At 41.0% G+C, this 13,692-nt stretch overlaps 1 protein-coding gene across 1 annotated transcript in view; it reads right to left on the bottom strand.

Moving 5' to 3' along the window:
• The window catches only part of THSD7A (thrombospondin type 1 domain containing 7A), a 522,439-nt gene that overhangs the window by 53,664 nt on the left and 455,083 nt on the right, over nt 1-13,692 (bottom strand). The gene's annotated exons all lie outside the window — the stretch shown is intronic.

Genomic DNA, 13,692 nt, shown 5'->3' with positions numbered 1-13,692 from the left:
TTGTCTTTTAGTTTCTTTGAATGTCTCCTTATTTTTATATTATTAGTGAGGACTTACCTTCTCTATACTATTCATTATTTTGTCTGCACCTATATTGTCTCCTTTTATTACTCTAAACAATCCTAAGCTTTTCAATATCTTTTCATATAGAAGTCTTTCCAGATCTCTAATAATTTTCATTCTTCCTCTCTGAACCCCATTCTATTTCTGTTATTTCCTTTTAAGATAAAAGAGAGGCTTGAATGGCATTGGGTCATGTTAGGTCAACAATTTGGCACTCCCTCCTCTTTTTTTTTTTTTTAAGGCTTCTATCTTGTTCTCCAAAATTTCATCTTTCATTAAATTAAATATCTGTAGCCATTATGGTTCTGAGGAAGCAAACAGTATTTTCGAGGTACACGGACACAGTGATGGCAGCCTGAATTTGTAGAGAGCCTGAAATACTAACTGTAAGAGGTGTGGACTGTCTCATTCATCTCTATAGGATGCTAACTCAGGTGCCTAATGATAATTGAAATGTCAACACTTATCTATTTCACTGCTCATCAAAGCACATAAGAAAGGAGAGGGACTTTCTTCTTATGATGAAATGTGCAAAAAATTCATTTTGACACTACAGTTGAGTAGCACTTGAGATACACTTACTTTGTTTGCAGTTTGACCTATGGAGCTAAAATGCCAGAGGGGAACAGTGGAACTTAAGGGACATTTGAGTCCCACCAGAGCAGAAGGGGCTTGGCCTGGCTGTTAAATTTCTCTCTCCAATTTAAAACTGGAAGAAACAACTTCATCTCATTTTACATATATTATTCACTTTTTTCAGCAGATAACTTCAATCAATCTAGACTGGTTCATCTAGCTCGTTTATTGAGACTCTAGCCCAGGGGTAGGCAACCTGCGGCACGCGTGCTGATTTTCAGTGGCACTCACGCTGCCCGGGTCCTGGCCACCGGTCCGGGGGGCTCAGCATTTTAATTTAATTTTAAATGAAGCTTCTAAAACATTTTAAAAACCTTATTTACTTTATATACAACAATAGTTTAGTTATATATTATAGACTTATAGACAGAGACCTTCTAAATACATTAAAAGGTATTACTGGCACGCGAAACCTTAAATTAGAGTGAATAAATGAAGACTCAGCACACCACTTCTGAAAGGTTGCTGACCCCTGCTCTACCACAAGCCTCCAAAATATTTTAACTTTGCCTGATTGTAACTCAAGGGGATTCAATTTCTCACCATCTGTCTCAGTTACAGATTCAGGCACTTTCAGATGTGAGTGCCACAAAATACCAGTAAAAGGGTTAGGGTTTGTGTGTAGAGTGGTTACTGGGATAAGAAAAGGAAACTTCTGGGAACATATTTTCCTAAATGGTCTACCAGATTACCACATATTTAGCTTTGTTTCCCCTGTTTGTTGATATAAAACAGGACAATAAAGAATTCTTCTACTGGGATAATATGTGTAGTACATTGTATGTATGTAGCTAAAAAAAACAAAACAAGAAGCACTTTGCAATTTTACACTTAGATGGTATATCAGACAAAAACATTCTATGCAAGTCACACATTTTAATTACTTTCACTTGTATTTAAAAAGTATAATGATCCCCCAAAATGGCAAATGAATCTGTACCACAATAACCTGTAATGATATAACATGTAGTAAAAATTTTCATATGCTTGCATCATTCAACACAAAATGTCTTAAATCACAATGCAATAAAGCCATAATTCTATCTAGTGCCTCAAATTCTTTACTATATATTTTATTTAATTCCAACAAATTCTATAATGGAGTAAAATTATGCTTTGTTTAAGGACCAATGGGCATGCTTCAGGGAGGATTTAGTAGGCAAATTACCATATCAACACCATGTAAAAAGACTGTGTGACTGAAGCACTCAATTCTTTACACTTCTAGGCAGCATCTGCTCTCCAGCCAGCTCTTAATCTCTCTTCCACTGAGAGGATGCCCTTTCCTGGCTAGTCAAGTCCAGGGTGCTGATGGAGACTACTCTACAAGAATTGCCTCTCTCCTGCCTCCCCACCAGCAATGGCACCAGCACCCACAAATCCCCTGGAACAATTGGGTAGTGGGGACTTTTGAATAATAAGAGCTGAAGGTAGAGAATAAGAGGGGACTCTTAGCCATTGGAGACATGGGAAAAGGAGGGTTTTGTTATCACCAGAGGGCAGAGGAGGAAAGCAGGGAGTCACCAGGGAGGAAATACTATCAAGAGAGGAAGGGAACAGGTGAGTGAAGACTTCTAGCCACTGGTGGGAGAGAGAAGAGTGTTTGACAGAAAATGGGTCCCCAGCATTAGCAGAAAGAGGGGAAAGGAAGGAGTTTTCCAGGTGCAAAGTGTTCTCCAAAGGGAACAGAGAGACTGAAGGCCTTCCCAAGGAATGAATGGAGTTTATGTTCAGGGAGAAGAGGCAAAGTGACTGCAGAGGAGAGACACAACATGGGAGATATTAAAGGGAAAAGAGGGACAGAAGAGGGAAGACAGGAAAGAACAGACAGGGATGAAAGGAAGAGAGAAGGAGAGTAAACAAAAGAGGGCAGAAGGTGAGTGGCATACTTTCTCAGAACTGTTAGTTACCTTGTTACTCCTCTGCCTCAGTGAGAGAGAGATTTGCAGATACTAAACTGTGACAGCTCCCTGATACTCCAGTGCGTTAGCCAGTCCAACAAACTCTTCAGGACACTGCCAGACCCTATTTCACCTTGCAGGTAACACTTGGAACACTTCAGTTCCTGACTCCCCTTGTAGAACATTGCCCTGCAGTATCCAGCCCCTGTCACTGGACACTCACAGAAATTACCAACTCTGCTGTCTCCAAAGAGACAGGACACTCACCAGCCTGTTGGCTTAGTGGATGATGCACACTTTACTTTAATATATTGCACTGAGATGAACTTATAGTAAAACCAAGAATAAGTTTATTAATAAAGAACAGAGATTCAAGTGATGCTAAGCAAGAGTAGTAGAAACAGAAAATGGTTACAAATAAAAAAAATACAAGTGACTAAGGCTTAACAGGCTACAATTCTTGACTCAGGCAGTCTCTCGCCCAAAGCCTCCTCTCAGTGTCATAAGCTTCCCCCTGGCCAGGATCCTGCGTTCATGAATACAAAAAGCATTGTGCTTCTTGCTCCCTCAGTGATGGATAGCCAGAATGTCCTTTCCCCCTCAGATAGTCAAGCAACTCTGAAATGTATCCTTTGAAGTACACCCCCAGACAAAATTCCTCTCCCATGCTGTTCTTCAGGGTGCAGACTCTATGCTGTTCTTCTAATCCTTCTGATAATTTACTTTTCCTGTTAACTTAATATGTAACTATAATTTCCATTGTGTCTGGCTACCCCTGCTCCATTTACATTCAACATCAGGGCAGATAGGAAAGTCAACATTCCTTTGTCTAGGGAACCTTTATTCACCCTGCCTGGTTTGCTTGGTTTAAACATCTTTTTAGTATAAACATACAACTTCTTAACTGTTATCCGTGCACACATCCTACAATGATCATGATGGCCAGCATGAAATAAGTTCTTGTTGGATATCTCACATGATATTCTTTGTAGATAAATACTACAAAAGCAATGTGTTAAGTGTAGGGAGTTGGTCAGGCCAGACAGGAGTTTCTCTTACATGGCAGTGAAAGCTCACAGTGTGGCAATAAGAAAATAAGAGAGCTCGGAGGACAGACAGAATGGGGAAAGACACATGAGACAGGAAAGAAAAACTGGAAGAGAAGAAGTGAAAACAGAAGAAGAAAGAAATGGAAAAAACACATCCTGCCAGAAACAGCATCTTCTGCCAAGCACAGATGAAAAATGATGCCTCGAGAGCTGATTCAGGTAATCTCCTGATCTAAAGTAGGAAACAAAACAAAAGAACTTCCTTTCCAACTAAAAATAAAAGACAAAGAGGAGCAAATAGGGGGAGGACAACACATTGTTTGGCATTACAATCTTTAGAAATTGTGTCAATTTTCAAAAATATTTAAGAGGAAAATCACAGGTCTTCAACTAAATTTGAGATCTAAAAGTCTTTGCCAAATTCATCCGATCTCTTTTCTTCCTCTCAGTTCCTTCTCTATTTCATCTTGAATCAGGAGCCAACCCAGAGTCTAGCCAGGGCTTTGCCACAGGAGTCTTTTGAGACTTATGCAAGAGCAGCTGTCAACATCATGATCTCTTCCAGCTCCCCTCGACTTCCTTCTGCAATGCTCCATTCCACTTCTTGGCATCCCCCTCCTGCTGGCCTGCACATTATCATCAGATTTATCTTGCCCACTCACAGCTCAGATTCAGAATACTAATAAAGAATCATTTGTGATTAATCCATGCAGTAAAATAAATAATTAAATACAAATGTTGAAAAAATAGTTACAAATAAATTCAAGGAAACTGCAATCTCCTTGCAGATATTTCTGTGACCAGAGATGATTAAATTAGATAAATTGCCTGTAGAAAATTATTCATTTTACTCTATTCTCCAGTCTTCTTATGCCACTTTTCATCAAATACATCTTTGAAGGTGTGTCATCACCACCTACACATTTTTGCAAATTTCACATAAACATGTGCTTTCACATGCTGCCCAAGCACACCTCTCTCTTCCTTCTCTCTTCTCTACTTCATCAGTACAAATATATTCAATGCAATGCAAGCAAAAAAAAAAATTTGAAAACTTACGAAGCCAAAGAGATAACAGTTCTCCTACACTTGGGATCTCCCAGTATTAGCTACCTAGTTTATAAAAGGACAATTTAAAACTTGGATCTAGGCAACTAATTCCATATTTAAATGTCTAAACAAGACCCTGTTTCAGCAAAATAGTGATGTGAAGTCAATGATAATAAGGTTTATCCTGTGCATGGCACGACTCATCCAAAGCAATGCTCAAATACACTGCTGAAGTTGCGGGGAGTGGAGTTGCGATTCGATGTCACTGTTCAGGTTGGAGATTTGGCGTTCTACTCTGGCGTGAAAGCTGCAGGCCAGAAATGTTCTTCTGTAGATTCTTGTTCTCTGGTGACAGGATTGAAATCACATCAGTGATGCATGTTTTTATAAGCTGTCCTTCAGAGTAGGGCTTTTTCACATGGGCTATGTGCCAGGCCACATAATAGGACGCTAATGTTACAGTCTGCGATCAGTTGGCAAATCAGTTTTAAAGTGTGGAGTTCAGAACCACATGGGAATTCTTGATCCATATGCGCATGGTGAGAAGCGAAATGACGCAAGCTTGAAGATTTGAACTGAGAGATACATGTCTGGCAAACAGGACACACGGCCTTACCATTACGTTCAAAGAAAAAGTACTTATTCTTCCACTCCTGCTGGAAGCCTCGATTTTCGTCTGTGTATTTTCTTTTCTGTTTGCACTTGCCTTCCATTGTTAGATGGTATAAGAAAAATTTTGATTAAAAATTTCCACACCAACTAGTCACAGTGTGCTTTATTCAAGGAGACGCTGGTGCCGGCCAGCGGGTGCTGGATTCCTGGCTCTATCCCTGGCCCCACCCACCACTCCATCCCTTTCCCCAAGTCCCCACCCCCTCCCCACCTCTTCTTGCCCCCTCCCCCGAGGGAGACGTGTCCTCTCTCCTGCCCCCCCCCCCCCGAACCTCCTGCGAGTCGCAAAACAGCTGATTGCAGTGGGAGGGAGGCACAGGGAGGGAGGAGGAGGTAAGGCTGTGCACCGCATCCTCGCTCCTCTGCTCTTCCCCTTCCCCCCCGCAGCCCCCTTAACACCACGAAACAGCTGATTGCAGCGGGCAGGAGGCATGGGGGAGGGAGGAGGAGGTGCTGATTGGGGGGGCCGCTGTCAGGCGGGAGGGTTGCCGGTGGGTGCTGAGCACCCACCATTTTTTCCCAGAGTTGGCTCCTAGCAGGAGCTGCATATTATCTTCTGAAGAGCCACATGCAGTTCCAGACCTGCAGGTTGGCCACCCCTGAACTGCTCCCCATGCTACTGCAGCTACATCCTTACTATTTTTAGAGTGCTAGCTCAATGTAAGCTACCACAAGTCTGTCTATTTAAGCTGGGAATTTCCCCCCACAGCTCCAAGTGCAGACATGCCCTGTGTTATCAGAATAGATGATGTGCGGCACCTTTGAAAAAACTGTGCTCAGTTGCTTAGTTTTAGTCACTCATGTTTGCAAATTTTCCTCATGCTGTAAAAATATCAGAAAATGAGGAGAAGATAACCGATGCTGATCAGAGATATGGAGAACTTATATGTAGACAGGGCTGGAAAGTAACGTACATTCTTCTAAGAAAAGGGCAACTGAAACTGAGAAGAGACCTAATCAGGATTTAATCATGCTGCAAATTCTGATCATGAGTTTATGAAGTGGACATCCATCTACTATGAACCGGACTGAAATTACTAAACAACTTCATGTTCACCACTGAACCAACATCAACTAGCAATGTTCTTTAGCCACTACCAACCTGGGTTCAAACTTAGGCGTGATAGTTTGCCCCATGACCAATTCCCCGAGCCACTTGGACCTCCAAGTAAAAAGTCATTTAAGGATATTATGGACATGTTACAATAGACTTAAAGGGACTTCATCCCTTGCCTGATGACAAGGCAGTCAAAGTAGGTTGACCTGAGATTCTTTCTGTTCCCAAAGTGCTGATGTCTGCAGGTAAAGTTTGACTCGAATTGGATTGAGTTTGTTGGGCTGTAGCTTGGAATCATTATGGGCATCTGAAAAACTTAGTATTTGGATATCAACACAACAGCTGGCTAGGTATTACCCCACATGTGAGAGCAGTACAACTATCTTTCTTCTTTCTTGCAAGTACTGCTCTCTGTTTCCAAGAGAGAAATTGTGGCACCAGAGTTTTTTATGCTATATTATTTGTTGAAGTATATCTTTCTTGGGATTGATCATCCAGGACTGAGAGAAGAGCCCAGCTGTCTAAATTTCTCCCGGCTTTAAAAGGTATTTGTGTTCTTTGTCCAGGAGTGCTTACAGTGGTGACTCTGTCACAATATTCCAGGGAATGATAAATTGCACTAGAGCATGTCCTTTTCCTTATTTTCAAGATTACCTTTCAAGTCTTCAGTGCCAAAGAACAATTGTTAATACTTAGTGATCTTCTGCATCAGCAGTTCTGTGTCTGGAGGACTAAGTACAGGCTTCAAGTGTTCTCTGAGTTGATGGATGTCGCCTGCGTCTGACCCATTGACAGAAAGAGAATTTTGGCATCAGTAGTAGTGGTGAGAAGGCAGCAAGGTGTATGAGCAAGAACAGTCTATCCCACGACTGATCTCTTGCCTAGTACTTGCCAAATTGCTGCTGGCTACAACATACTGTTGGCAGCTATTTTTAGACTTACAATCAAATACAGTATCAAGGGCAATGTCTATGCCAGTATTTGTGCTAAAACTGAAGGATAATTCTTCCATCTGCCCTAATGTATAATTCAAGTACATTTATTCAAACCATACTTACCAAGCACCTCTTTTTGAATTTCTTGATGATGAATACAGCATCATCTCAATAATATGCCTTCCTGCCACAAAGATATTCACGTAGAAAATGTTACAAATGCATTGGCAACATATTCCAAGACAGCACACAAGTTGTCTCAAATACAGTACCTTACATATACCACATGGAAAAGTAAAATACATGCCCTAATAGTGTTTATAATAGACCTAAATGGTAGTGCTAAGATGCAAGTACACTAGCATTGTATTAGATATAGACTTAGATTAGAGATTGCGATGGAAAAAACATACTGTGCTTTATAAAGGTATGCTTAATAAAAAACACAACTTTTCATCTTAATTTCTATGTTCTTTATTTTCCTTTCATAGATCTATATTTCCGTAGAGTAGTTTAAAAAGGAAACGACAAAGGGAAAAAGAATTGATAAAAGTGGACGCAGCAAGTTATAAACTTATGTCTGAGACCACATGGACACTTTTATAACATTTGAAATTTGGCTATCAGGAACATGAGCAATTCAATAAGAAATTCCTTGCTTCATATAGACTCTCTCAACAGATGTTGCAAAAGATATTCACTGATATACAAATATTCCTCTATAATCCCCTGCATAAGCCTTGTAGCCATAGACTGCTTTGTAGAGTCAGCACAAATCAATGTATCTCATTTAATTAATGCTAAAGGGGGAAATAATCTCACACTAATAAGGCAGCAGACAAACTATCCAGGACTGGTTGATTGTGCCTAAGGTCTTAACAATAAACTGACATGAATTAAGAAGGGTAATACGATCTATATAAAAAAATTACAGCAGTCTGCCATGCTAGCATGTTGACTCCCTACATAAGAGAACATGTCTCAGTTTATGTGGGTCATGAATCATAATTACTATATGAAGGCGAGAAACTAAATACTGTAGAATAAATAAAGTGGTTTATAGTCAGTACAGCAGCTCTTTGCTTTTCATGATCAGGACACCAAAATACAAGTTTTTGGTTCCCATAACAATTCTAATTTAAACTTTAAAGGAGCCACTCAGGGATTTTGCACTTGCTGTTTACTGTATTAAATAAACCATAATAATATTTTGGTAACAATGTGTTCAGGTGTTGATGGCATGTTATTTCCTCAAACGAAACCGCACTCTGACGACGACAGGGCGGGGCTGCAAAAAACAAGTGTGTGTGTCCTGTAAACAAAAGGCTGCAGTTCAACTGCGCTTTATAATTTCTTACCCTTCCCAGCAAATTACTGGAACAAAGTAGAGCTCACAGAACTAGAAAATGGAGGGTCTGTGTCCATAGTGAGAGAAATGGAAAAATATCCCTTTTATCTCTCTCTCTCTCTCTCTCTAGATAAACACAGAGAGAGAGAGAGAGAGAGAGAGAGAGAGAGAGATCTACAGTAAGCATTGTGGACATAGCACTTTCCTGAGTGACCATAACTTACTACCTCGACCCCACAAACTTACCCTCACTCAAAACCTACACTCAGCATCATGCTTCCCTGGTCTTCTTTTCATGTCAACTTACACCCCTCAATCTGAGCCACCTGGACGAAAGTATGGCCAGTCAGTGGCCTCTAATAAAGAAATGAGAGTTGAGAAAAGTAGACACTCTTTGCTCTCCTCTTCTCCCTTCCCCAAAATATAAGCTGCACTGTCCTACCTGCTCCTGGCTCCCTGAGTCCTCCTCCCATTTCCAAGAAGAGACCTGTCCTACCTCTGCTGCCCACCCTAAAAAGTGCTAAATAGGGTTTCTTCTTCACAAAGAATGGATGGTTCTCTGAGTCCTCCCTGTAGCTTACTTCTGCGTGACTAAGCTCTGTCCCATGCTCAGAGTATGAGGTCACTTCATTGTCAAATTTTCCCTAACTTAGTAATTCCATACCTCCTCATCCCTCCTGTTTCTTGGCCTGATGGAGGGGATGAGACCTACTAGGTGAGGAGACATACAGGCCATCGGTGTCACAACCTAGTCCTTCTCAGAAACACTTTACTTTGCCTGGCACCGCAAGATGTAAAACACCCTTAGATTTATCAGTTTCCACACATTTTTTCTTCTCAAGATCATCATTCAGAAGTTCCCTACATTATAAACGGACTGGGATATTCTAGTGAAATCAAGAAGGGCACAATATAAGATTCTATGAAGAACTGAGCATAGAATTTATGTTTCCTAACTGTGTCCTCTGTTACTGAAATTTAACCAAAAATTATAACTTAATTGTCAGTGAAGTACTGTATTATTGCAAAGGAGATAACAGAATCACACACAAACATGGGGTTTATAAAAAAGAAATAATGCCAGACAAACCTGGTAGCTTTTTTGATTGAATTACAAAATAAGTGGATAAAGATAATGTGAAATGTGTCCCATATTGAGCGTTCAGTAAAGTATTTGTTACAGTACCTAAAAAAACCTACCTGTACAGAAAAAAAAATTAGCTCAAATAAGTTTGGATATGGGCACTGTCAAATGGGAAGAAATAGAACAAAAGCTGAAGAACTACGAAGATTGATGAGAAGCTGCAGTGTATATTAAGCTGGTGAGTCCTGCCCAATGGGATGCCACAGGTCTCACTGTTAGATTTGGTGTCATTTAACATCTTTATTCATGCTCTGGAAGAAGGAGTAAACAGCACATTAAAATTCACAGATGATACTAAATTGCAAGGCTTTGTAAATTCCACAGAGGACATGAAAACTACACCATGGGACTTAAGGGAAATTGGAAATATGGGCAACACATAAAATGAGACTTAACCTCAAAAGCACTAGCTAATACACCTAGGGAAAAATAAACCAAAACACTGCAACATAAAATGCTAATTCAACACAGATATTCAATAGAAGTGACAAACATATATAGCAATTAGAGATGGAAAAGGCCTACTAAAGTTTATTTCATACTCTTGTAAGTGCAGGAATATAGCAGTCTATGTGCTAGTGGTACATACTGGGGAAAAAAGTAAGGCTGAAGGTAGACAATAAATTAGGTAAGTCCTTAGAAGAAGGAACAGTCTCTTCCTCCGTATATGTGCAGTGCCTAACACAATGGGGTCCTGAAGGCACTAGTGTAAGATAAATAGTAGAAGCAGTAGTCCAGGGAAGCCTACAGTGCAAATACTTCATTTCTTGCACACCTGAAACTCCCAGTGAGGTCACTGGAAATTCTGGGTGCACAAGGAATGCAGGATTAGCTCCAGTGTGATTCTCACCTGCTTCTGTCAATGCATCACATCATTAAGATAATGATAATGTAGCTCTTAGATAAAGCTGGAGAGATCTGACCACACATAGGATTCAGCATACAGCTTGGGGTCTTTCCGTAGTAGAAGGATGTAAATACAATGGAGAGAATTCAGAGAAGAGCACCAGGATTACTGAAAGCCAAGAGACACTGATTTATGAAGAAAGAATAAAAGAACTGAAAGCAAACATGTAGGTTTGCCAACCAACAGTTGAGACACATGATAAAGATCCACAAGTATTTCAAGGCTGAGAACACCAAAGAGGGATTCCAAATCTGTAGTAAGAGTAACAGGATAAAATTGAGAAAAGAAAAAAAATGCTGAATGTCAAGAACATTCTCGCAGTGGTAAAATCTACTAAGCTAGAACAGCTTCCTAAGGGATGTCCCCCAAGGGATGAATATCTTGAATAATTGCAACTAGGCAAGACAAACCAATTGAAAACAGGTTGAGGATAAGTCTTTTCCAATTTTTAATTCCTTTGATTCCATGAAAAATTTTAATATATTTTAAATTTAAATTCAACTTGCTATTAAATTTACTGCAACCAGAAACTAATGCCATGGGCGGTAACTGTTTTGTAATGAACATTTTAAAACCAATGCAGTATATTTGATTATGGAAACAAACATCTCTGCCATCAATTACTGTGTATAATACATACACACAAGACCCTGTGTACTCAAAATGTCGGTACCAAATAGAAAATTGTGGGGGGAAAACCTAACCTCTTGAGAAAATTCTGAATTCCACAGCCATGGAATCGGCTGGAGGGTACATGGGGCAGTTCACAGACCTATTGTTTCAGGCTGTGTGCTAAGGAAAACACCATTGAATTGGTTTACACTCAGTTCCAATTTTTGGGTTATTTTTGCAATTATAAGGCTAGAATAACAACTTCAACAAAATGAAAGCTGAGAGTCTGTAGCACAATTCAAGGGCAAGGGGTGAATTCTATGGCAAATTCAGCAGCCACAGAATTGCAGAATACATGGGGCACTGAATACAGGACAATCAGGGAATAGATCATTATAGGCAGGGCTGGTATTTATTAAGGTCGCCTGATACTTTCTATTATATGACACTGTATTCAATTGTTTATGACTTTACCAGCTCTTTGTCATTTGGGCTAAATTTTCCAAGCTCGTTGTGTACCTCAGGCTAAATTGTTCTGGAAAATTTCAGCCAAAACAGTTCAACTATTTCCAAGAACAGCGCTAGGAAAAAATCCTTGGGTTTGTCCATGTTAAAAAATGCTGACAACTTTTTCTTTGAAAGCTCTAGTAACCCCATGCTTCAGAGCAGGGACTAAAATTTTAGCAGGGGATGTGCCTGCATTGTCATCCCAGTGAAAATCTGTCCAAATCTGGCCACATTAGAAGCCCCTGAAAAAATAGCAAGCTCAGTAGAGACTTCTTAAATTTCAGCAGCTAAATTTCCTGAAGTTTCCACCTCCACTGGTCATGCTCAAGACTGAAGCTCAACAGGACTTTCATGTAATTCTGGGATTCTGCAGGACGTGCTGTGTCTGGGTGTCTGGACTGAGAGCAGAGAAGCTTTCTCTCAGTGACACCCTCCCCAACCCTCTCCCACGATGGAGTAGGAAGCTGCCTGATTCAAATGCAGACGGGACAAGAGGCAGACCTGTGGGTCAGGAGGATTAGTTTGAAACAAGGGTTCTTTGGTTGAAGACTTGGACTGGAAGCTGGCAGGGAAGGAAACTGGAACTGCCTGGGCAAGGAGACTAGATCTGGGAGCTGGGGATGGCCGAACAAGGAGATTGGAAGCTGGGGCAGAGGGAAGGTAGGGAACTGGGACTGAAAAGCAGTGGTGCAAGGGGAAGGATGTGAGAGGAAGACAGAGGAGCCAGGGTGCAGGGGGAGAATTGGCACTGGTTGGGCTAAGAGACTAGGACAAAGAGCTGGGGGATGGGGAGATAAAGAGATCAGTTGAGGTGACCAGGGAGGGAAATTGGGAAAAGGAGCCAGGGAAAAGGGGAATGTGGGCAGGCAGGGGTTGAGGGAAGGCCAAGACAGGGAGAGAGACAGAGATGATGGAATTGCCAGATGTGGGAGTGAACTGGGATTGACTGGTCAAGGACACAGGGACCTGGAAGTCCAGAGGCGTGAGACTAGGGCTTGCTGGGTAAAGATATTGGGACTGGTGAGGAGAATGGAACTGAGCTGAGGAGCCAGGGATGGGGAAAAAGAGGCCTGGGACAAGGACAGATTAGTGGAGAGAGGGCAGAAGGGTTAACACTTTGGGAGGAAGGAGTGGAAGAGTGTGCTGAGTAGAGCATTCTCCCCTCCAAAGCCTGGAATGAAACTCAAGATTCCTGGGCCTCACCATTACTCTGCTGTCATCAAAGAGCTGTAAAACCCACCGGTAAAGTGTAGAGCTGGGGGAATAATGGATTTTTCAGTTAACTGGCTATTCTGAAATTGAAAAAAGCATTTTGGGTCAAACCAAAAATTAAGTTGTTTTGAGATTTTCAGGAAAATGAAAAAGTCAAAAAAATTGTGTTTCCAAAATTTTCAATTGAATTGTGGGCATTTTGATAAAAACAAGGGAGGACTAGATTCACAAAATGGCTTGGGCGTGAGGGGGGAGGAGGTGACCTTCCTTATAACTTTTAGCTCAGTGGTTAGGGAATTCACCCAGGATGTGGGAGACTCTGATTTAATTTCCCCATCTGTGTGATCAGGAGAAGGGATTTAAATATGGATTTCCCACCTCTTAGGTGAGTGCCCTAGCCACTGGGCTATAGAGTCACTCTCATTCTCCCCATGTCCCAATGCATGAACACAATGGAACAGCTTTAACAAGAGAGACTGAGAATGACCTACAGCAGAATATCCCAGAGTCCATATTTCCTAAACAATCTGATTTGTTCAGTTCGGTGAAACTATTTGGCAAACTTGACACAAATTCACAAATAGTTTCAGGTCAACCAA

This window comes from Caretta caretta, chromosome 2 (genome assembly GCF_965140235.1).
Source record: "Caretta caretta isolate rCarCar2 chromosome 2, rCarCar1.hap1, whole genome shotgun sequence".
Taxonomy (NCBI): domain Eukaryota; kingdom Metazoa; phylum Chordata; order Testudines; family Cheloniidae; genus Caretta; species Caretta caretta.
The sequence above is the reverse complement of the archived record's forward strand: the minus strand, read 5'-3'. Positions and strand labels throughout refer to the sequence as shown.